Consider the following 24,201-nt stretch of genomic DNA (forward strand, 5'->3'; position numbering starts at 1 on the left):
ATGCTTTTTTAATTTAAAATATTACCTTTTGTGCGGCCGTTTATACAATCTGAGAGTTGGCCAGTCGTCGGCTTCTGCCCCCATGTAACTAGTACTTGGGTGTTCGGGATAAACCTGAGCAATCTTTATCCCAATTTTGGGTCCTTCAAGGGAGGTGTTCAACACAACGAACCAGGCAATCAGACAATAATGCTTTATCACTCTCACTTAGCCATAGAAGTCTATAATTTTAAATTTTGGCGAAGCCCCTGGTATTCGGAAGGCCGAATTTGGGGCGCTATACACGCCTAAGCCGGACAAGGCCGACTCCTCGCCCGAAGAAGAAAAAGTCTTTAAGGACTTGAGACCTCTCGAATAGCAACCAGTCTCTCGCCTTATCATGACAGCCAGTTTTCGGCTTTCTCTACTGAGGTGCTCGTCCGGAAGAACCAGGACACAATCACAATAGTTCTCCCACCGCTACCTTAGCCGATATAGCGGAACGTAAGGTACCAAAGCATGGGAGCCAGGAAAACCCAACGTTTGACCAAAGACATGATTCGGAGCTGATGCATATAATGCTATAAGTTCGGGGTGCCGCATTGTCGAAAGTGTTCGGACTTCTTGCGCCGTATTATGGGGTAAACGAAAGCCCCTGGCGTACTGACTGTACCCGAACGTGCAGGTGCGGATTGTCGTAAATGGACATATAAGAGAGAGAGAGAGAGAGAGAGAGAAAAGCTTAAATAATGCAATGATAGACTAATGATATGCATTGTTATTTAAATAATATGTCGAAGCGTACTGGTATGAGTAGTGCAATAAGCAGAAAGTAGGATAATTCGAAATGTCATATCCCGGGGCAAGTTGCGCATAGATAGTGAAAAACGGGTATATCAATTATTATTAAAGACCACATGGGGGTTCCCATGTTCATCTTAGCTTCCTGCCGCCTTGGTTGTTGCTTCCGGAATGTGTCCGGCAATCGTACTGCTGGAAAGGGCTTCCAGAGAGTTAGGTCCTGAAAGAGAAAATAAATGATAAAGGTATACAGCCCCTAGGGCGGTTAAGCCGCATTGCGGGACGTTCCTTGATCATGCCCCTGCCTATGTCCATGGTATTTTCAATGCGTAGTTATGTACGCGCGACACGGATTTCGTCGCTTGACTGGGACTGGGACTAGGGCCGAATTGCTAGGAGAGCTCTGAACGTGCCAGTCGATCCTCTTGTAGCTTGTTCCGGACTCGCTTGAAGGTGTCCGGGGGCTGTGACGCCGATTTAGTGGTCTGCCTTAAAAGGCTGCTTTGTGCTTCTGCTGCAAGGGCCGCAGTGTGCTCTTCCGTGCGGAGCGAGCGTTCTGTGTTTCCATTTACCGTTATGACCCCCCTAGGTCCTGGCATCTTGAGCTTGAGGTATGCGTAATGCGGCACTGCATTAAATTTTGTGAATGCTGTTCATCCGAGCAGTGCGTGATAGCCACTGCGAAACGGGACGATATCGAAGATTAACTCCTCGCTTTGGAAGTTGTCCGGTGATCCGAAGACCACTTCCAGTGTGATTGAGCCTGTGCAATGGGCCTCTACACCTGGGATGATGCCTTTAAAGGTGGTTTTGCTGGGTTTGATCCTCGAGGGATCGATACCCATTTTTCACACTGTATCCTGATAGAACAGGTTCGGGCTGCTGCCGTCGTCCATAAGGACTCGAGTGAGGTGAAATCCGTCGATGATGGGTGTCAGTTCAATATCCGGCGTATCTCGTAGTAGGGGTCCTAAGCTAGGCGCCTTGGAGCAATGGTAACATGGACACATGATTTTACCCAGGTTCGGGCCCTCTTGATGGAGGTAAAACCCTACGTCCTACTTTTGATTGTATTCATATGGGTGTAGTACAGAGTACATATGTCTACCACGAGACTGGTCTAATAAATTTGAAATTGTCTATTGACTATCCCGGCCTTGGTTTATATAAGACACCGGAGGCCTAGGGTTTTAGGAGAGTCCTTGTCTTGGGTGCCAAGTATTGTGGAGTCTTCCTTGTATGCGGCAGGGGTTGTCCGAACTGGCCCATGAGTATACGACCATGGGGGATCCTCGGCCCAATCCAACTGATTAGGAGATGACGTGGTGAGTACCCCCTAGTCCAGGACACCGTCAGTAGCCCCCTGAACTGGTCTTCAAGTTGGGGACGCTCCTCGATTCTTCCGAACTATCTTTCATCTTTAGTTGTTGGTTTTGAAAACTGGTTCAACAAATCTTCTCATCTTCGATCTTGAGGATCGCTGAAGTGCATCTGAAGAGTTTACACGTCGGGTATCCGAGGAGCCCCTTTAAGTTTCTGGCCTTTATCAATGCCTTGTTATTTATATGCCACACCTCGGGTTTGAAGTTGTTCCCAGGCGGCAGTGTCCTCTTGCATCCGAGCTCTAACGCCAGATTGCATTCGAGGTATCTTTCGCAGCCGAGCACCAACGCCAGACTGCTTCCGAGCTCCAACGCCGGAATGTATCCGAGCTCCAACGCCAGACTGTATCCGAAGAGTATTGTTACAGCCGAGCTCCAACGCCGAACCGTATCCGAGCTCCAACACCGAACTATGTCCAAGCTCCAACGCCGGACTATATCCGAGGTGTCATAGACCACCTTGGTTCAAAAAAGCTGAAGGAGTTTAGCCGAGCTTAATGCCGGAAATGCCCTCTATGGAGCCAGCCACTCGCGCCCGAGCTTTATGCCAGACTACTTCCGAGGTGGTGCACCACCCCGATCGCGGGCCGATTTTTTGTCAATATTTTTGATTGGTGCAATTTATTCTCTGCCGAGATATATAGCCAGTAGCCCTCAAGGTGTGTATCGGTCTAAAACCCGAGATGCACCTAAAGGATGACATAAGACCGCTGATCCCAGTAGCCCCTGAGACTCAGGTTGATTCGCAAAAATCAGCCTGAGGATCAACTCCTAGCTCGGCAGAATACTTCGGGACACAAAAATCGGTGTGCAAAGACCTCGAGACTCAGGTTGGGTGCGGCCGACCAACCTGAGGATCATAATCTCCTTGAAAACTATATTGCACTTAAATTTTCTGCATTGGATTGCCAATGTAGTAACCCCCCCCCCCCCCCGAGAATTGGGTTGGGCAACAAGGCCGACCCTAGGATCGTACCTCGTCGGGAACTAGTTCAACTGTCATGTATGTTTTGACAATACCGAGGTGGGGTTCGGCAGAAAAGATGCCAAACTGTAGTTTGATAAAAGAGTTTCACGCCGAACACCTCAACCAAGAGAGTGTCCTAGTTCCTGAAAGGAAAACATAAAATAGGTGAAAATATGTTATAAGCTCAAAGGCCAAAAACATGCGTATAAACTTTACGTCTAGATTGAATCAAGTTGTTTTGGTGCCAATAAGAAATTGGTCTTAAAAGTGTACTTCCATCGTGCTTTGACATGACAAATCCGATCTCTAGACTTCAAGTGGGGCAACCTTCGGCTTCAACCTCCCTATCCTAAAGGCAGAGTGTTTCTCAGGCCAGTTTAGCGAACTGAACGCGAGCGGTTTGAGAGAGAAACCAGGCTACCCGGCTATTGATCATACACCTGAGTCGATAAAGGAGTGGTAGAAAAAGATTTTGCAACGACTAAGAAGAAAACATCTATTATAAAACTGCTCATATTAATTTAAGAGCCCCCAAGTGACTTGGGTAAAAGAATTTTATCTATAATGAGTGTATGTACCGAAGTACTTATATCATATCTGTGTTCACCCGAACTTTAAACGCGTCTTAACCGACCATCGGCTTCTCCCTCTTCGGCCAAGGGCCGAAAAGTGTCATGTACTCCACCTGTCGAGAGTATCGACAGTGTTTCCGATGACCAGGCAATCAGGCCATAAGGCTGTAATAGACAAAGCGCGCTCAGGGAACTTATGCTATATTACTGACGAAGTGTAAGAAGCATCTTCGAAGAAAATAGTACCCCCACCAATACCTTTCTTCGGTGCTCATTATTACTATGAGACTTGTGGAATAGATTTTTTATACTCATGAGTTCCGTCGTGTGCCGACCATGATTGAAAACAATAAGAGCGCTAGCTTTCGGCTTCACCCAGTCTGAGGTCAGAGCTCGGATGACCCGATCGTGACAATCGCAGAGGTGCTCCCTTTACTCACTAGCCGAACAATCAGGAACGTAGGGGTAAGCATAGGAGCCAGGCAACCCAGCTTGCGGAACACTTAAGTCAATATGGTGCATATTGTGGCGTAATACACGGACAAGGAACAAAGCCGTACAAGTATAATCATATGCAAGAGGAAAAGCTTCATGAAGGAAGCCCCCAAGTAAACGGGGTATTTGAATTTGCTTGCAACAAATAAGGTTTTGACAAAGAAAGTTTTTCACAAATGACTCTTTGTCAAAAAAGCAAAATGCTTGGTCGAACCGAACAAAATTTAAAACTGAAAGTTTTTGAGCATGAAAGCGACTTAGCTGGTTAGTGTTCTCGGTGTTGATGATGAGGTCCGGACTTAAGGCGGGACGAAGACAGTCTTTGGCCTGGCCGAGGTCCCAGCCCCCAAGCCGGTTCCGAAGTGTCCGGGAAAAAAACTCGGCTTGACGAAGTGGCGACATAGCACAGTTGAAGTTGGTGCACACAGGGACGCGCGTTGAAGCGACACCGCAATTTGATCGGTGCAGGCAGGACGACGACATCGGTCCACAGATTTGACCGCGTGACGCAGTCGAAGTTGATTACCTGTGCACATAAAAACAGTGCAAGACAAAGGTTCTAACAAGTAATGATAGTAATAATATACCCCTTTTTTAAAAAGGTTCTTCTGCTTATTTAACTCAAGCGAAGTAAATAATTAAATAAACATGGCCTGAGCGCCGAGGTCGGCATGGCGGAGTGGCCGCACGGAGATGTCGGCAGAGGGACACACGCCGAGGTGACCCCAAAACTTGGTCGACGCGGGCGGGATGATGACATCGGCCCGCCATGACACCATCTACATGCATGGAATAGCACAAGATAGATGATAACAAAATAAAGAAAAGAAAATTTCTTTAGAAATTTTTTTATGTAAAATAAATTATTAAAGGAGATTTGGCCTGGCACGAGGCCGATGTGTCGCAGGGCGTCGGCGTGACGAGGTGACAAAATCCGAATTCGCAGGGTTGCCCGGGTTACGGAAAGATGAGTGCGGGACAGCGATGGCATATCGAATCGCCATAAGACGACGGCCTCAAGGTAGACCAGACTGCAAAACCTGCAGTACGAACAATCGTCGACGAGCAGAAAATACTCTTTGAAATATTATTAATATGCACAATGTGAATAACTAAAACAATTGCACCTGTCGACTTATTCGATGACGTCGAAGCTGATAGCAGACGAGATGATTATGGATGAGGGGCGTCCTTGCCGGAGTGCGTCAAGACTGCGTCGGGCCGACCAATATACGGAACTACGGATCTGAATGTGGAGGTCGGTTTGATGAAGGTTCTGACGCGTACGTCGGCTGGCCAGATCGATGCAGACGAAAAAAGCATTTACAAGCATCGGCAAGTATCTCTGTAAAAAATAATATAATACAGTACAAACCAACAGAAAATAATCCACGTGCAACAATCCCTAGAACATAGTAAAAGGGAAGGGATCCACGCTTCCTGTTGACCGCCTCTTAGTGCACATAGCAATTTGAGGGAAAGGTAAACTTGGTCATGTACTCCACGTGAAGTGGTGGTGTTACGTAGCTAGCTAAACCAGTACTAGCGCCTGATTCTGGTAGTAGTAGCATAGTTGGCGTGGTAGTCATCATGAAGGGAAGGCCGGGTGTAAAACTAGTACATGATTGCGTTAGAACTACGCAAACTTTAACAAAAATAAAAAATTACTAGTGGACAACCGACGGCAGGCTGAATTAAATAAGGAAAGAGAATGAGAATAAGGGAAAGGATCTCCCTTGATGATCGCTGCCAGTGGTGGATTTGTCCTCGGCTCCGTGATCAAGAACTGCATGTGCCGTCAGGGCCAGTTTGACAATCCATTAAACGGCCCCGCTTTATGTCCGGATGCGGCCACCGCTTTGATGGACCAAATTTTAGATCGGTCGCTAAAGGTCTACACAGAAAAAATTGTGCAAACCAGCAGAACCATATCCAGTGCGTATTTAATATATACTTCGTTGGTAACTGGAAAAATAGAACCTGATATTTCTGTTTGAGTAGCGATGACCATAGCAGACCAAAGCGAATAAGAGGAAGCGGTCCATACAGACTAGTATCCACCAATATTAAAGATATACTGATCCTTCAAGTGGAGTAGTAGTACTCAGATTACTAGAATCCACGTACCAAATCTAAGATAAAGTGCTGCAAAACTAGTAATCAATTAGATGGTTAGTAGTAGTTTGCTTCCATGCACTCGTCAGAGAACATTGCAGAGGGCCAGCGGCCAAGCAAGATATGAATTAAAAAAGGAAGGAAAGAGAATTCCCCTAATGCGTGCTCCACAGAGACGAACTCTTATCGGACCACATGCACTGCTCCATGTCTCATATGGATCGCCACCGACCGGACTAATTTTCGTTCCTTTAACTTTTTCCGCTGACTCACGCAGCAAACCCTCAACTCTGGGCCGCCGCCGCATGCGCATACTTCATCAAGAATTTCCATGGTGCACTGGGTCTGACGTACTCATAATAGCCGCACAAGAGTCCGGATCCGATGTACTACGAGGTGACAATACGGCCACCGTCGTTAAATTTTTCTAGGTCATAGATCCTGATATAACTACAAACAATATAGCCCGGCATGTAAGAAATGACTTGCAAAAGATACGATTTACGTAGAACAGGTCTAATTGAAAAAATATCACCTGATTGTCCCATCAATCCGCGAATATCACCCAGCAGGCTCTCAATGAAAGCACCAATGTCGGTTCAATATCTGGCGTATCTCGTAGTAGGGGTCCTAAGCTAGGCGTCTTGGAGCGATGGTAACATGGACACAGGATTTTACCCAGGTTCGGGCCCTCTTGATGGAGGTAAAACCATATGTCCTGCTTTTGATTGTATTCATATGGGTGTAGTACAGAGTACATATGTCTACCACGAGATTGATCTAATGAATTTGAAATTGTCTATTGACTAGTCTGGCCTCGGTTTATATAAGACACCGGAGGCCTAGGGTTTTAGGAGAGTCCTTGTCTTGGGCGCCAAGTCTTGTGGAGTCTTCCTTGTATGCGGTAGGGGTTGTTCGAACTGGCCCATGAGTATACGGCCATGGGGGTCCTCGTCCCAATCCAACTGATCGGGAAATGACGTGGTGAGTACCCCCTAGTCCAGGACACCGTCAATGGGGTCTAGGACCAGTGCGGCGGATCCACCATGACGGATGCTAGTAGGGTAGTCCCTACGATCAAAGGTGATCGGGCAAGCAGACCATGGGTTGAACTTTGGGGCGACAGGCTCCATCGCATAGACGTCCCTTAGTGCACGCTTCCGCTCCCTCTTGGGAATGTGGGTTGCGTATATCATGTTCACCGTCTTCACTTGTGGGGGAACCCCTTCTGTCCTCCTGTGTTCGGCAGCCGGGGCTCCTCCTCGTCATCACTATGTAGTCCCTTGTCCTTGTTTTTGGCGTTTAACTTGCCGGCCTACTTGAACACCCAGCATTCTATGTTGATGTGATTGGCTGGCTTGTCGGGGGTGCCGTGGATTTGACACGAGCGATCCAGTATGCGATCCAAACTGGACGCAGCTGGAGTACTTCTTTTAAATGGCTTTTTCCTCTCACCGGATCTAGAGCCTCTGAATCCGGCAATGACTGCCGTATCTTCTGTGTTATCGCCGTTATTGCGGCGCTTTGGTCTGTTACGACGTTGCCTACCGTTGGCATCTTTGGTATCCTAAGTGTCCGGATGCCTCGATGTGTTGTTGTTGCGAGCCAGCCAGCTATCCTCGCCCGCGCAAAAGCGGGTCATGAGTGTTGTGAGGGCTGCCATAGATTTCGGCTTCTCCTGGCCAAGGTGGCGAGCCAGCCATTCGTCACGGATGTTATGCTTGAATGCCGCTAGGGCCTATGCGTCCGGACAGTCGACAATTTGGTTTTTTAGTCAGGAACCGTGTCCCGAATTGTCTGGCCGATTCCCCTGGCTGTTGGGTTATATGGCTCAAGTCGTCAGCATCCAGTGGCCGCACGTAAGTGCCCTGGAAGTTTTCCAGGAATGCGTCTTCCAGATCCTCCCAACTGCCTACGGAGTCTGCTGGCAAGCTGTTCAGCCAATGCCGAGCTGGTCCTTTGAGTTTTAGAGGGAGGTACTTGATGGCATGTAGATTATCGCCGTGAGCCATGTGGATGTGAAGGAGGAAATCCTCAATCCATACAGCGGGATCTGTTGTGCCATCGTATGATTCGATATTTACGGGTTTGAAACCCTCCGGGAATTCATGATTCATAACTTCATCAGTGAAGCATAGGGTGTGTGCGGCGCCTTTGTGCCGGGGTATATCCCGACGCAATTCGTATGAGTCTTGTCTGCTGTATTCGGCCCGGCCGGATTTACTCTTGGTGTATCCGACGCGACGATCATCATCCCATGTTGGCGCGCGCACCCGTGACCCGTATATTAACCTTGCGATTTTTGCCTTACTGTTCAATACGTCTCGCAGGTCCCCTGTGTTGCCCCGGGCCTTAGTATTTTTGATTGAGTGGCGGCGGGGTGCAGGCTGAACTTCAGGCTGAAATGCCTCTCTGGCTCGGCCACGTAGTAGCCGTTCAGCCGCATCGTACACTGGTGAATGAGGTTTCAATGCTTCCTCCTCGAGGTGAGGTAGCAACCTGCGTTTTGGGTAACTCTAGGAGGGGCGCTCGAGTTCGTACTCCTCGGCCGCAAGGACTTCGGTCCATCTGTCTACTAGCAAGTCTTGATCAGCTTGAAGCTGTTGCTGCTTTTTCTTCAGGCTATTTGCCGTGGCCATAAGCTGGCGCTTGAAGCGCTCTTGCTCGACGGGGTCCTCAGGCACGATAAATTCTTCATCGCTGAGGCTCGCCTCGTCTTCGGAGAGAAGCATGTAATTGTCCACCTTCGGTTCTCTATCTGCTGCCTGCTCTGGACGGCTAGCTTGTTCGTCCTCCGGCTCTACATCGTGTTGGAGGGGATTGTTGTTGTCTTCGGCACTATCTGGAGTGTTATTATCTCTTGTGCCGGTATCACTACTTTTGTTGTGGCGGGACTTAGAGCGGCGCCGCTGACGTCGGTGCTTGGGTTGCTTCTTGGAGGGGTCATCCTCCGCTGTCTCGTCGCCATTGCCTTCTTTGAGGGTGTCCACCATGTATATATCATATGCTGAGGTGGCGGTCCAGTGCCCTGTGGGCGGTGGTTCCTGTTCGTCTCCTGCATCGTCGTCCATACCGTCGAAGTCTTCGGAGTCAAAGTCGAGCATGTCGGTTAAATCGTCGATAGTGGCTACTAAGTGGGTGGTGGGTGGGTAGCGAATTTCTTCGTCGTCCGCATCCCATTCTAGCCGGACATAGTTCGGCCAAGGTTCTCATGATAGGGAGAGAGACCTTAATGAATTTAGCACATCGACGAAGGACAAGTGCTGAAAGATGTCCGCGGAGGTGAACTCCATGATCGGTGCCCGTTCGGATTCGACGGGCACGGATGTAAGCGGCTCGGAGTCCGTGGCTGGAGGTGAATCCAGTGGTTCGACGACACGGCTCTCGTAAGGGGTGAAGTCAGTATCCGGCTCCATCGCCATTGAGAGTGCGGTCTCCATGGCGGGGTCTGTCCCTCCGCTCTCGGATTATGTGATTTGCTCCGGATTGACTGCCGAAGTAGTTGCAGATGCGATCTCCCGAACACTGTCCGACAGCAGAGTTACGTCGTGCTCGTCGTGACTGTGCGGCGCACCTGACACAGGCTCGAATCCGTCGAACATCAAGTCTCCGCGGACGTCGGCAGTGTAGTTTAAGTTTTCGAATCTGACCTGATGGCCAGGGGCGTAGCTCTCTATCTGCTCTAGATGGCCAAGCGAATTGGCCCGCAGTGTGAAGCCGCCGAATACAAAGATCTGTCTGGGGAGGAAAACCTCACACTGGACCGCATCGCTACCGATGATCGAAGGAGCCATCAAGCCTTATGGTGACGACACAGTGGAACTCTCAATGAAAGCACCAATGTCGGTGTCAAAACCAGCGGATCTCGGGTAGGGGGTCCCGAACTGTGCGTCTAAGGCGGATGGTAACAGGAAGCAGGGGACACGATGTTTACCCAGGTTTGGGCCCTCTTGATGGAGGTAATACCCTACGTCCTGCTTGATTATTCTTGATGATATGAGTATTACAAGAGTTGATCTACCACGAGATCGTAGAGGCTAAACCCTAGAAGCTAGCCTATGGTATGATTGTATATGTTTTCCTACGAACTAAACCCTTCGGTTTATATAGACACCAGAGGGGGCTAGGGTTACACAGAGTCGGTTACAAGGGAGGAGATCTTCTTATCCGTATTGCCTAGCTTGCCTTCCACGCCAAGGAGAGTCCCATCCGGACACGGGACGAAGTCTTCAATCTTGTATCTTCATAGTCCAATAGTCCGGCCAAAGGATATAGTCTGGCTGTCCGGAGACCCCCTAATCCAGGACTCCCTCACCTGACAACCTCACCATCTCCATCGTCTTCGAGCTTTGGTTCTGGCACCCTTCTCCGCCGATTCGGCCACTCAGGCGCGTCCCTGAGCCCACTAACCGTCCCTGCAGCTCCGCGGTGAGCCACTGACCCGATCCCCCATTGCCCCATTGTCCCTCGCATCCTCTAGCCGTCGTCCCCAAGAGCTCCTCGACGCCGGCCATGTCGCCGCAATTGCTGCAGCCACTGAAGCTTGCGCCTGAGTGTTTGCCCATGCTCAGCACACTCCCAGGAGCTGGCGCGCCCACCTGTTCGACCTGCCATACCCCCTACCGCATCGCAGCCCCGTGCCCACATGTGCCCGTACTCTAACCACCACCACGGGCTCATTTCCAGTGAGCTCCGGGCACCCCAGCTTCTGCCGCCGCCACCTCTGGATGCGTCGCACCCCCAACTTCTTGTAGTCGCAAACCGTGGCCGAAACCGTCCCCTATAACGCCTTCCCACGACGTCTCCGTCGTTGGCTTTGGTCACCGCCAGCTGAACTCCATCACGGCCGATGTGGTGCCGTCATTTACGGCTATAACCACCTGGTAATAACCCTGCTAACCAACCCCACAGCCACTGACACGTGGGCCCCAACCCCCTAATTAAGCCAATTTAATTAACAGCCAACACTGGGTCAGTAACGTGTGGACCCCACACGTCAGGTTTGACCCTGGTTAAATCTGTTAACTTGCTGACATCGTGCTGACGTCATAACTATTTCTGGATTTTAATCAAGTATTAAATGATTTACAAATTCCAGAAATTTGACTAAACTTTAAAAATCATAGAAATTAAAACATAACTCCAAATGAAATAATTTATATATGAAAAATTATCAGAAAAATCCAAATAATCTGTTTATGGAACTTTCATGCATGTTTGAACAAGTTAACCTCACTGAATAGGATAAATCATGATTAGGGCAATTTATGAACTAGCATTTGGAGTTGGAGTATAACCTTGTTTGGATTCCACTTCAATTAACTTGGCTAGATATTGCAGTAGGTGAATTCAGTACCTTAACATAACATGTCATTCATGTGAATGTGCATTGCATTGATTGTGTTCCTTCTTTGCTAGTCGGTGTTGTTCCCTCTCGATAGCCAATGTTTCCGACATTGTGATCGTTGTCACTGATGAAGAGCAGTGGTATCTATAGAAGTGCTAGGAAAGCAAGCCCCCTTGATCACTCTAATACAATCCCATTCTCTTGCTCCTGCTCTCCTTTACTGCATTAGGACAACAACATTTCAACTGCTACATGTTGTGGTAGTTGAACCCATTCCTCTACATGACCTGTCATTGCCACAGTAAATAGTTGAAACCCACTAGCATGAGCATGAGTTGTTTGAGCCATGATGTGCCTACTCATTCATGCTTTCTTTTTATGCCTGTTATGCTTAGAGTTGTGTCGGGTCTAATTTATCCGGGATGGATGGAAATGGTGTTGAACATGTCCTACTACGGAGAGCTAAGTGTGTGAACACGATATAGTAAAGGTAGCGATGAGAGGCCATGTAGGAGTACATGGTGGGTTGTCTCATTGAAGCCGTCTGATACGTCCATTTTGCATCATGCTTTTATATCAATATTTATTGCATTATGTGCTGTTATTACACATTACGTCACAATACTTATGCATATTCTCTCTTATTTTACAAGGTTTGCACGAAGAGGGAGAATGCCGGCAGCAGGAATTCTGGGCTAGAAAAGGAGCAAATGTTAGATACCTATTTTGCACAACTCCAAAAGTCCTGAAACTCCATGGGAGTCATTTTCGGAATATATAAAAAATATTGGGCGAAGGAAGCACCAGAGGGGGGCCACCACCATCCATGAGGGTGGGGGCGCGCCCTACCCCCGGGCGCGCCCCTTATCTCGTGGGCCCCCCTGGTAGGCCACCGGTGCCCATCTTTGGCTATATGAAGTGTTTTGCCCTGGAAAAAATCATAAGCAATCTTTTGGGACGAAACTCCGCCGCCATGAGGTGGAACCTTGGCGGAACCAATCTAGGGCTCCGTCGGAGCTGTTCTGCCGGGGAAGCATCCCTTCGGGAGGGGGAAATCATCACCATCGTCATCACCATCGATCCTCTCATTGGGAGGGGGTCAATCTTCATCAACATCTTCACTAGCACCATCTCATCTCAAACCCTAGTTCATCTCTTGTATCTAATCTTTGTCCCAAAACCTCAGATTGGTACCTGTGGGTTGCTAGTAGTGTTGATTACTCCTTGTAGTTGATGCTGGTTGGTTTACTTGGTGGAAGATCATATGTTCAGATCCTTTATGCATATTAATACTCCTCTGATTATGAACATGAATATGCTTTGTGAGTAGTTACGTTTGTTCCTAAGGACATGGGATAAGTCTTGCTATAAGTAGTCATGTGAATTTGGTATTCGTTCGATATTTTGATGAGATGTATGTTGTCTTTCCTCTAGTGGTGTCATGTGAATGTCAACTACATGGAACTTCACCATTGTTTGGGCCTAGGGGAAGGCATTGGGAAGTAATAAGTAGATGATGGGTTGCTAGAGTGACAGAAGCTTAAACCCTAGTTTATGCATTGCTTCGTAAGGGGCTGATTTGGATCCATATGTTTCATGCTATGGTTAGGTTTACCTTAATACTTCTTTTGTAGTTACGGATGCTTGCAAGAGGGGTTAGTCATAAGTGGGATGCTTGTCCAATTAAGGGCAGTACCCAAGCACCAGTCCACCCACATATCAAATTATCAAAGTACCGAACGCGAATCATATGATCGTGATGAAAACTAGCTTGACAATAATTCCCATGTGTCCTCGGGAGCATTTTCCTTTATATAAGAGTTTGTCCAGGCTTGTCCTTTGCTACAAAAAGGATTGGGCCACCTTTCTACACCTTGTTTACTTTTATTACTTGTTACCCATTACCAATTACCTTATCACAAAACTATCTGTTACCAATAATTTTAGTGCTTGCAGAGAATACCTTACTAAAAACTGCTTATCATTTCCCTCTGCTCCTCGTTGGGTTCGACACTCTTACTTATCGAAAGGACTATGATAGATCCCCTATACTTGTGTGTCATCAAGACTCCTTTCTGGCGCCGTTGCTAGGGAGTGAAGCGCCATTAGTAGGTGGAATTTGGTAAGGAAAAATTTATATAGTGTGCTGAAATTTGCTGTCACTTGTTACTATGGAAAGTAATCCTTTGAGGGGCTTGTTCGGGGTATCTTCACCCCAAACACTAGAGCAATGAGTTTCTCCTCAACCTACTTAACCTACTGAAAATGTTTATTTTGAAATTCCTTCAGGAATGATAGAGAAATTGCTAGCTAATCCTTTTACAGGAGATGCAACATTGCATCCCGATTTGCACTTAATCTATGTGGATGAAGTTTGTGGATTATTTAAGCTTGCATGTATGCCCGAGGATGTTATTAAGAAGAAGGTATTCCCTTTATCTTCGAAGGGAAAGTCATTGACATGGTTTAGGCTATGTGATGATATTGGATCATGGAACTACAACCGATTGAAATTGGAATTTCATCAGAAGTTTTATCCTATGCACCTGGTTCATCGTGATCGTAATTATATGTATACTTTTTGGCCTTGCGAAGGAGAAAGCATCGCTCAAGCTTGGGGGAGGCTTAAGTCAATGCTATATTCATGCCGCAATCATGAGCTCTCAAGAGAAATTATTATTCAAAAATTTTATGCTCGGCTTTCTCTCAATAATTGCTCCATGCTCGATACTTCTTGTATTGGATCTTTTATGATGAAGACTATTGAATTCAAATGGGATTTATTGGAAGGAATTAAACGCAACTCTGAAGATTGGGAACTCGACAAAGGTAAGGAGTCAGGTATAACACCTAAATTTGATTGTGTGAAATCTTTTATGGATACCGATGCTTTTCGTGAATTTAGCACTAAATATGGACTTGACTCTAAGATAGTATCTTTTTTCTGTGAATCATTTGCTACTCATGTTGATATCCCTAAGGAGAAGTGGATTAAATATCATCTTCCCATTGAAGTAAAAGTAGTTGAACCTATTAAAGTTGAAGAAAAGACTATCACTTATAATGTTGATCCTATTGTTCCTACCGCTTATATTGAGAAACCACCTTTCCCTACTAGAATAAAGGATCATGCTAAAGCTTCAACTGTGGTCAACAAAAGTAACATTAGAACATCCAAACCCTCTGAGAAAATTAAAGTTGAACCTAGTATTGCTATTGTTGGGGATATTACTACTGGACGTAAAGCGGCCAGGAGTAGCCGGATTAACTTTATGAAGATTAGAAGCCCATGAAGATGTGAAGATGATGGCGCTTTACGAAGGCCCAAGGCCCAGAAGTGAGTTAAAGCCTGTAGATACAAACCGACTTAATCATGTAACTTGCTTTGTAAGATAGGAAGTGTAGAGACCGAACCAGAAACGTTTATGCTCCGGCTTCGGGACTCTATAAACCGACGGGCGCCACCCATGTATATAAGGGGACGACCCGGCAGCGGTTCAGGAGACAGACAACAACTCGAGAGCCAGACAAAGCGGATTCACTCCCTGGCCTTCGAAACCCTAGCAATACCAATCACAACTAGACGTAGGCTTTTACCTTCCTTGAAGGGGCCGAACTAGTATAAAACTCCCTGTGTCCCCTTGTCCGGTTTAACCCCTTTAAGCCAACCCATTGCGATGGCTCCACGACTAAGTCCTTTCACAAGGAAATCTGCCGTGACAAACCCACGACAGTTGGCGCCCACCGTGGGGCTATCGCACGATGGTTTCGAGTTCTTAAAGGGCAGCTTTGATGGACTCAAGGGATACGCGGTGGGCCGGATGACGAAGAGTCGTCGCCGCAAGCTCTACATCGACAACGCAGGATGGGGTCCCGAGGCCAATTCAACCGAATATGGGTACCGGGTCCCCTTTGGTGGGATTCACATCTTCATCGGCAAGATCGGCGAACCAGCCCCTGAGCCGGACATCTGCACCGACATCATCGAAACGGCTCGGCGTGCAAGTTCTTCGCCGGTTTAGCCCGTGACAAAGCATGTTTTCGTAGGTGTCATCCATGTAGCGGGATACGAGGACGGGTCGGCGTCCGATGGAGAGACCGTTGTCTGTTCCGACGACGAGTCTTCTGGAGAGACCGAATCGCTCTATCAGTTGGAGGACGGCTGGATTAGTGGAGGATCCGAGGGCAATAGTATTCTGGATTCCCCTGATCTGCCAGATCGGGCCGCCATCTTCATGGACGGCACACAATCAGCGCCTCATTCATCGGCTACCGCAGCAATACTCTCCGGTTCAACAACGACTACACCAGCAGGGGCAGGAAGCTCTGCGCCGCCTCCAACTCAAGTCCTGTCTGATTTGTTCGACGCTTTGGCAACGTTGATGGCCGCAGAGGTGGATGCAGCATCCAGGGATTAGCACAACGCGAAGATTGCAAAGGTAAAGGATCAGATAGCTCAGGCTAAAGCGGACCTAGTGGCGGAGAATGCTAGGATGGCTACAGAACGGGCTGAATTGGAAGCGCAGGCCTACCGGATTAGGCTGGATCAGAACGCTTCCGAAGAAGTCATGAGAAGAAGATACCAATCGCATCTCCCGTTGGGTTATGAGCCATGAAATCTCTTCAACACACCAGGAGCATGAGCAGGAGCTAGTCACCAGTCAATACTGAACCGGGCGGAGGCGCCAGGAACAGGAGCGTCGGTTCAGCCGCGCACAATGGACCCGGCTCGTCAGAACAATGATGTGCCACAGTATGTACCAACACCACCCGGGCATTATTCCAACCCGTTGGACAATATCATGGCCGCCGCTTCATGCCTGGCAGCCCTCCCAACCAACGGCGAGTCACCAGTTGCGATTGAGGCACGTCGGGCCAGAGATCTCCTTCAGACGGCACTAAATCAACAACAGGCATACTCGCACAGTCGCGAGAGGATTCATTCCACTCCTCGTCTGAGCAGGAGCTATAACAGACACGTGGAGGATGAACCGGCTGTGTCAAGCAGCGCACGTCACCGTAATTCGCTGCGAGGACACAAGCCGGCAAGGGGAGGTGCTAATGCACAAGATGTTGTAGATCATGGCCGCGCGCGTCGGGAGGCCGAGTTAGCAGCTTGACACGGGGCGCGTCAACATACTCCGGTTCACCCTACCGCGTCAGTAGAACCAGGGGTGGTGTTCAGTTCCTTAGGGGTGCCGTGTCTCACCCCGCTTTACGTAATGTGAGACTGCCTAAGGATTTCAAAGGGCCTCGTAAGGTGCCCAATTGCACCGCCAATTTGCAACCAGAGGCGTGGGTTGAAAGTTACGAGATGGCAATGGAGATGCTGGATGTGGATGAAGCGGTATGTGATAAATACTTCACCATGATGTTGGAGGGAACAACTCGTACTTGGTTAAAGAGCTTACCAGTTAATTCTGTCGGATCATGGGCCGAATTGAAGCACCGGTTTATCCAGAACTTCAAAGATACTTGTAAGCAGCCCATGTCAATTGTGAATCTGGCTACCTGTGTCCAGGAGGAGGGGGAGTCCATGACCCATTGGGTCAAGCGGGTCTCAGCGATTTTGCATTCATTGGATCGTATCAATGCAGATACCGCAATACTAACATTGGAGGGCAATTGGCGCTTTTTGCCGCTTAAACAGAAGTTAGGAAGGCTCAAACGTCACTGCAATGATATGTCAACGCTCATGGCTGCTTTGGTTAAATACACCGATTCAGATAATACCAAGGACATGGACTCAGAGGAGGACAAACTGGGGAAGGGGAAGAAGAACGGCAACGCCAAGGGTCAGTAGCCTAATCCGGCAGGCCATGGGAACAGTGGTAAGCGCAAGGCCGACAGCGGCTTGGACTTTGTCGCTAACACCAATGCTCAGGAGAACAGCCAGCGCCGCAAGGGCAAGCAGCCCCAGAGGGGCAAAGGTTCGGACCCCAATTTGGAGCGCCTGTTAAATCAGCCCTGTCCAAAGCATGGATCAAAGGAGAAGCCAGCATCACATCTTTGGAAGGACTGTTACATCATGCGGGATTTTAAGAACTCCAATATGTTCTAGTACGATAATGGCCCGCCCGGCGGTTCAGGCGGTGGTTTCCATGGGCCGGGTTACGGAGGTGGCAGTTCTGGTCCAGGATTTCAAGGAAATCAAATCGGGCACATCAATCAAGGGCACCAAGGCAACCAGGGAGGCTACAACCATCAGGGGAACCAGCAACAGCAGCAGTCAGGTTATCAGAGCCATCCTAAGCAGTTAAATAGTGGGCAATACCATGTCTTCACTACTAGCTTGTGTAAACATGATCAGAAGCTTCACAAGAGGGCAGTAAACTCTGTTGAACCGGCAGTGCCTCGGTATCTACGCTGGTCTGAGCAACCCATTTTATGGAGCAGAGAGGATCACCCACCCCGGGTTGACATCTGGGTCACTTGGCCCTAGTGGTGGCCCCCCAAGTGGGGGGATATAAGTTCACTAAAGTGCTCATGGATGGAGGAAGTAGTATCAACATTCTGTATTATGATACATTCCGCCGAATGGGGTTGACAAATAATAATCTTAAACTGTCAAATATAATTTTTCATGGTGTGGTGCCTGGTAAGTCCGCATACCCAGTGGGCAAGATAGCCTTAGAGGTGGCCTTTGGGGATGATTATGATTCAAGATCAGAAATATTGACTTTTGAGGTGGTGAAAATCAAAAGTCTGTATCACGCCCTGTTTGGGCGGCCGGCTTATGCTAAATTCATGGCAAGGCCGTGTTATGTTTATCTACAGCTTAAAATGCCAGGTCATAAGGGGACTATCACAGTACATGGAAGCAGAAAGATCGCTTTGGAGTGTGAAGAGGGTGATGCGGCTTATGCTGAGTCGGTTTGTGCCACAGACGAGCTGAAATTCTATAAGGAGCAAGTTGATCTGGCAGATATGACCTCTTTGAAAAAGCCGACTACGGAACATGATCTGGCATTGAAGTTGAAATCGGCTACAGATACTAAGATGATTGATTTTGTTCCTGGTGACTCATCCAAGCAATTCAGCATCAGCGCTAACCTGGATCCCAAATAGGAAAGCGCGCTCATCGAGTTCATCCGTGAGAACCGGGACATCTTTGCATGGAAACCTTTTGACATGCCAGGTGTACCAAGGGTACTCGCTGAGAACACACTTAACATTGATCCTAAGTTTAAACCGGTCCAGCAGTTTCTCCGCCGCTTCAATGAAGAAAGACGTAAGGCTATCGGTGAAGAGGTAGCCCGTTTGTTGGCCGCAGGGTTTATCACGGAGGTCTTTCATCCAGAGTGGTTGGCTAATCCGGTGCTGGTTCTTAAGAAAAACGGCACTTGGCGTATGTGTGTGGATTACACAGATTTAAACAAGGCTTGCCCTACAGACCCCTTTGCCCTCCCTCGTATTGACTAGATAATTGATGCTACGGCAGGTTGTGACCGTTTGTGTTTCCTGGATGCATATTCTGGTTATCATCAGATCAAAATGGCGGTTAAGGACCAGGAGAAGACAACTTTCATAACTCCCTTTGGAGCCTTCTGCTATGTCTCCATGCCCTTTGGACTCAAGAGTGCCCAGGCAACTTATCAGCGTTGTGTTCAGAATTGCCTTCATACACAGATTGGGCGCAATGTTCATGCATATGTGGATGATATTGTGATAAAGTCCAGGAAGGAGGAAACATTGATAGATGATTTGAGAGAAACCTTTGACAACCTCCGGGTTTACAAGATGATGCTCAATCCAGAGAAGTGTGTCTTTGGTGTCCCGGCAGGCAAGCTCTTGGGTTTTCTAGTGTCAAACAGAGGCATTGAGGCTAATCCGGAAAATATTTAAGCAATTACAGCTTTGGCTAAACCGGCGTGTATCAATGACGTTCAACGTCTGGCCGGCCGGATTACAGCTTTAAGCCGGTTTATCAGTCGTCTTGGGGAGAAGGCCATCCCTTTATATCAGATGCTTAAGAAAACAGATAATTTTGTCTGGAGCGAGGCAGCTGATAAAGCGTTTGAGGATCTGAAGGGGCATTTAGCTAAACCGCCTGTGCTTGCGGCGCCAATTGATTAGGAGCCATTGTTGCTATATGTGGCTGCTAATGCCCAAGCTTTTAGCGTGGCTATTGTGGTAGAGCGCAAGGAAATCGGCAAGGAATATCTGGTTCAATGGCCGGTTTACTATATCAGTGAGGTGCTCATTGAGTCAAAGCAGAGGTATCCACATTGGCAGAAGCTGGTGTATGGAGTGTTTATGGCAAGCCGGAAGCTTAAACACTATTTTCAGGGCCATCCCATCACAGTGGTCAGTTGAGCCCCTCTGGGAGATATCATTCAAAACAGAGAAGCAACTGGCCGGATTGCCAAGTGGGCTATTGAGCTTGGACCTCATGGGCTCAAATACATACCCCGCACAGCAATCAAATCCCAAGCACTCATGGACTTCATCAATGATTGTACGGAGTTACAGGCACCTGAAGAGAAACCAGATAATACATATTGGACTATTCATTTTGATGGGTCCAGACTATTGGAGGGCTCGGGGGCTGGAGTCATACTAACTTCCCCATGAGGTGACAAGTTTTGTTATGTCCTCTGTTTAATGTTCCCTTGTACTAACAATGCAGCTGAATATGAGGCTTTGCTCCACGATCTTCGGATGGCTAAGGAGATGAACTTAAGCCGGGTTAAGTGCTTCGGGGATTCAGATCTAGTGGCTCAAGAGGTGTCTGGCACTTGGGATTCTAAAGACCCACTCATGGCTGCATAGCGGCGAGAGGTGGACACAATGGCTGGTCACTTCAAGGGTTATCAGGTGGATCATATAGACCGGCGAAAGAATGAAGCGGCGGACGCTTTAAGTCGTCTTGGTTCCCAGCGTAAACCGGTTCCGCCAAATGTCTTTCTTGACGTATTGCATAATCCGTCAGTCAAAGTACCAACCGAGGAAGAGTTGGCTATTCCTGATCCGGAGGCTCAATTGGTGACAGCTTTGCATGTCATACCGGATTGGACAATCCCATATCTGGCTTACATGAACCGGGGCGAGTTACCATATGATGAAACGTTGGCTCGACAGATAATTCGGCATTCCAAGTCCATGACCATACTCAACGGGGAGTTACATTGTTACAGTGTTTCAGGAGCAATTCAGCATTGTGTTTCTCCTCAAGAGGGTTGTGAGATTTTGCGAGAAATCCATGAAGGGGATTGCGGTCACCACGCCGGTTCAAAGTCTTTGATTGCTAAAGCTTTTCGCCACGGTTTTTACTAGTTGACGGTGCATGCTGATGCGGAAGATTTAGTCAAGAGATGTGATGGTTGTCAAAAATTCGCCCACCGTGTGCACATTCCGTCTCAAGAGTTGAGGATGATTCCAATAACTTGGCCGTTTGCGACTTGGGGGCTTGATATGGTCGGACCCTTCAAGCGATCCAAGGACAAAAAGACCCACCTGTTAGTAGCAGTTGATAAATTTACCAAATGGGTGGAGGCAGAACCAGTCAGTAAGTGTGATGCGGTCACAACGGTTAAGTTCATCAAAAAGGTGATATTCCGGTTTGGCTTTCCACACGGTATTATAACTGATAATGGTACTAACCTTTCAAAAGGGGAGATGGAGGAATTTTGCCAACGTGAGCACATCCGGCTCGATCTAGCATCAGTGGCTCACCATCAGTCTAATGGTCAAGCAGAGAGGGCAAATAAAGAAATTCTATGAGGTATCAAACCCAGGCTTATGGTTCCTTTAAAGCGGACACCGGGTTGTTGGGTTGAGGAGCTACCTTCTATGTTATGGAGCATCAACACCACACCCAATAGGTCTACGGGTTACACACCTTTCTTCATGGTTTATGGAGCGCAGGCAGTTCTTCCTAGTGACATCCGTCATGACTCGCCCCGTGTGACAGCCTATGTTGAAGCTGATAATGAGAAGGCACGTCAAGATTCCCTGACCTGTTGGATGAAGAGCATGATCTTGCAGCAGCACGTTCGGCGATTTATCAACAAGATCTCCAATGTTATCATAGCCGCCGGGTTAAAACCAGAACCTTTCAAGAAGGCGATTTGGTGCTCCGGCTCATCCAGGATCAGACTGATATGCACAAGTTGTCCCCACCTTGGGAAGGACCCTTTGTGGTCAGCAAGAATCTGCACAACGGGTCTTACTACCTCATTGATGTTCGAGAGCACAAAGACTCACGTAAATCGGAGGAGGAGACCAAGAGGCCATGGAACATAGCTCTTCTTCGGCCTTACTATACTTGAAGCCATAGGCTCTTCATATGTACATATTTATGACGATGTATACATCATATAATAAACTGGAGCCTCTGTTACAGCGGGGTATCTGTTCTTTTTACATCATGTGTGTGCTTACAAGAGTTTACTGACAAAGCGGAGTTTTTTATTAATCCGATCTCAGCAGCTGCACGGATATAAAGAAAATCACTAGGGGGCTTGGTCATATTTGAACCATAGCTACACCTCTTCATAGGCGTTTAAGCCACAAAAGAAAAATATGTGGAACCAAAGAGAGTGTTGCACAAAGCACAGACTCAAACATGGGCACACACTGAGCACAGCTCACAAAGTTACTTGGGGGCTCCTTTTGCAAAGCAAAAAAGAGTTTGAAAGGACCCTTGTAATTGGCTATCAAGCCACGGCTTGGAAGCCTGGTGTATTCACCTAAAACCCCGGGTTAACCTGCCTTCATCAAGTAAGCCACTCCTGTCCAGGTAATCCTGGTATGACCCACCAAACATTTGACAAGTCAATCTTTTACAGACCCTGAACTTGTCAAAGTTAAAACAATGATTGGTTAATTGGAGGCCCATCTTAAAAGGCTTTGTTAAATGGTTTAACTCAGAGGCCTGACAGCCCATGAAAAGCCTCGATTTGGAGCCTGGCAGCTCGTAAAAAGCCTTGAATATTTCCTTTTTTGAGTTTTATTTGTTGAAATTCATAAGTGTCTTATGATAACCCGGGGTCCTTGACCCGGCTTGCTTTTCAACTACAAGTTGTCGGCATATGATCAGTTATAAACCGGTGTGCGTTGCCCCGGTCTGGTTTGACTAAATCACCAGTGTTATAAAGAAAACCCGGTAATTATCCCGGTCCAGTTTACTATATAATCCGGCATTATAAGGATGGGGTTATCAACTTTTCGGATTGGTATTAACACCTTTGCCGTATACACCGTTGGTCCACCAATGAGGTATGTCGCACATATTGCTTTTTATACAAACACTTCGATTATTCATCTACGTATTGTATACTTGTTGGGCATCATGACCCGTCTAGCGGTAAACCGCTAGATACTTTTAAGTTGTTGTACCCAGGAACACAATTCATCATGGGTTATGCATTAATATATCCCAAAAGGTGGCACAAGTTGTCACGAGGTATTACAAAACATGCTCGATGGCATGGCAGATAACGGAGTTTTGGCTATCCTATTACAAGAAGCTTTCAAAGCGGCTCCAATGGCATTATTGTTTTTCAAAATATCGGCACACAACAGCCAGTAAACCGGCGACCGGTTTAAGATGCTTCGTCTGGATGGTTTGATGGTTGAGGGTCAGTTGGTGTGGGCACTTCTTCATCCCTCCCCAGACGCTGGAAATCAACCGTCGACCAATCGATTCCAGTTAAAGCTTGAAATACTGCCTCTTCATGGATAAGATTGGATGAGTTAATATCAGGAGCGTAAGTGTGCTTACGTATCGGAGGCAAAATTTCTTCAACTTCATGGATTTCGGGAGGCTGTCTTTTCCCTTCAGCGTCATAAACCAGTTTAAAATGGGACAAGTCTGTGTCTTCAGCCAGCTTGCTGGCTACTGGCCGCATCTCTTTGGTCAGCCGCCGGAGTTCATCATTGTCAAAGTTTGAACCATCCTCCTTCACGCCTGGGCATCCTTTAATGATATCCTTCGCTTCAAGGTCTGGAATCCAGGCTTTTGCTCGAATAAGTGCGGTTAAAGCTCCTGCTCTGGCAGCTGCCTTCTTCAATTCAGCAATACGGGCTGGTAACATGGCCAACTTCTTAAGTGTTTCTTTTATCAAGGTTGGGGCCGGTTTGTTGTAAGCCGTCGTGCAAATAGCCCACTGAGACCTAGAGTACAACTGTTCAATCAAAGTATACGCCGCTTTGAGCTTCATCCGCATGTCTGTACCAAGATGAGCAATCCGAGTGCCTGCCAAGGATTTATATCAACATTCTGGTCAGTGATAAGGTTCATTGACTTGCGCAAAACACATAAGCAGATACTTACCAAAGATAGCAGAAGTCATAGCGTTGATTTGCCGTTTCAAGCCAGCTAGTTCATCTACAATTGGTCTCAGGGCTGCCTCGGCGTCTTCAGCTCTTTTGGTTAAACCGGATTTTTCGGTTTCCCAGTTAGCACGATCTTTGTTGAAAGATTCCTTCAGCTTTTCCATTACGGCCAGGGCTTGGGTCAGCTCCTCTTTGGCTTTTGCAGCTTCTGCTTGTTGTGACTTCACATTCTCTTTCAAGTTAGAGTTTCAGGCATCTCTATTT

The sequence above is a fragment of the Triticum urartu genome, chromosome 1A, assembly GCF_056163025.1.
Source record: "Triticum urartu cultivar PI428250 chromosome 1A, HENAU_Tu73, whole genome shotgun sequence".
NCBI lineage: Eukaryota > Viridiplantae > Streptophyta > Magnoliopsida > Poales > Poaceae > Triticum > Triticum urartu.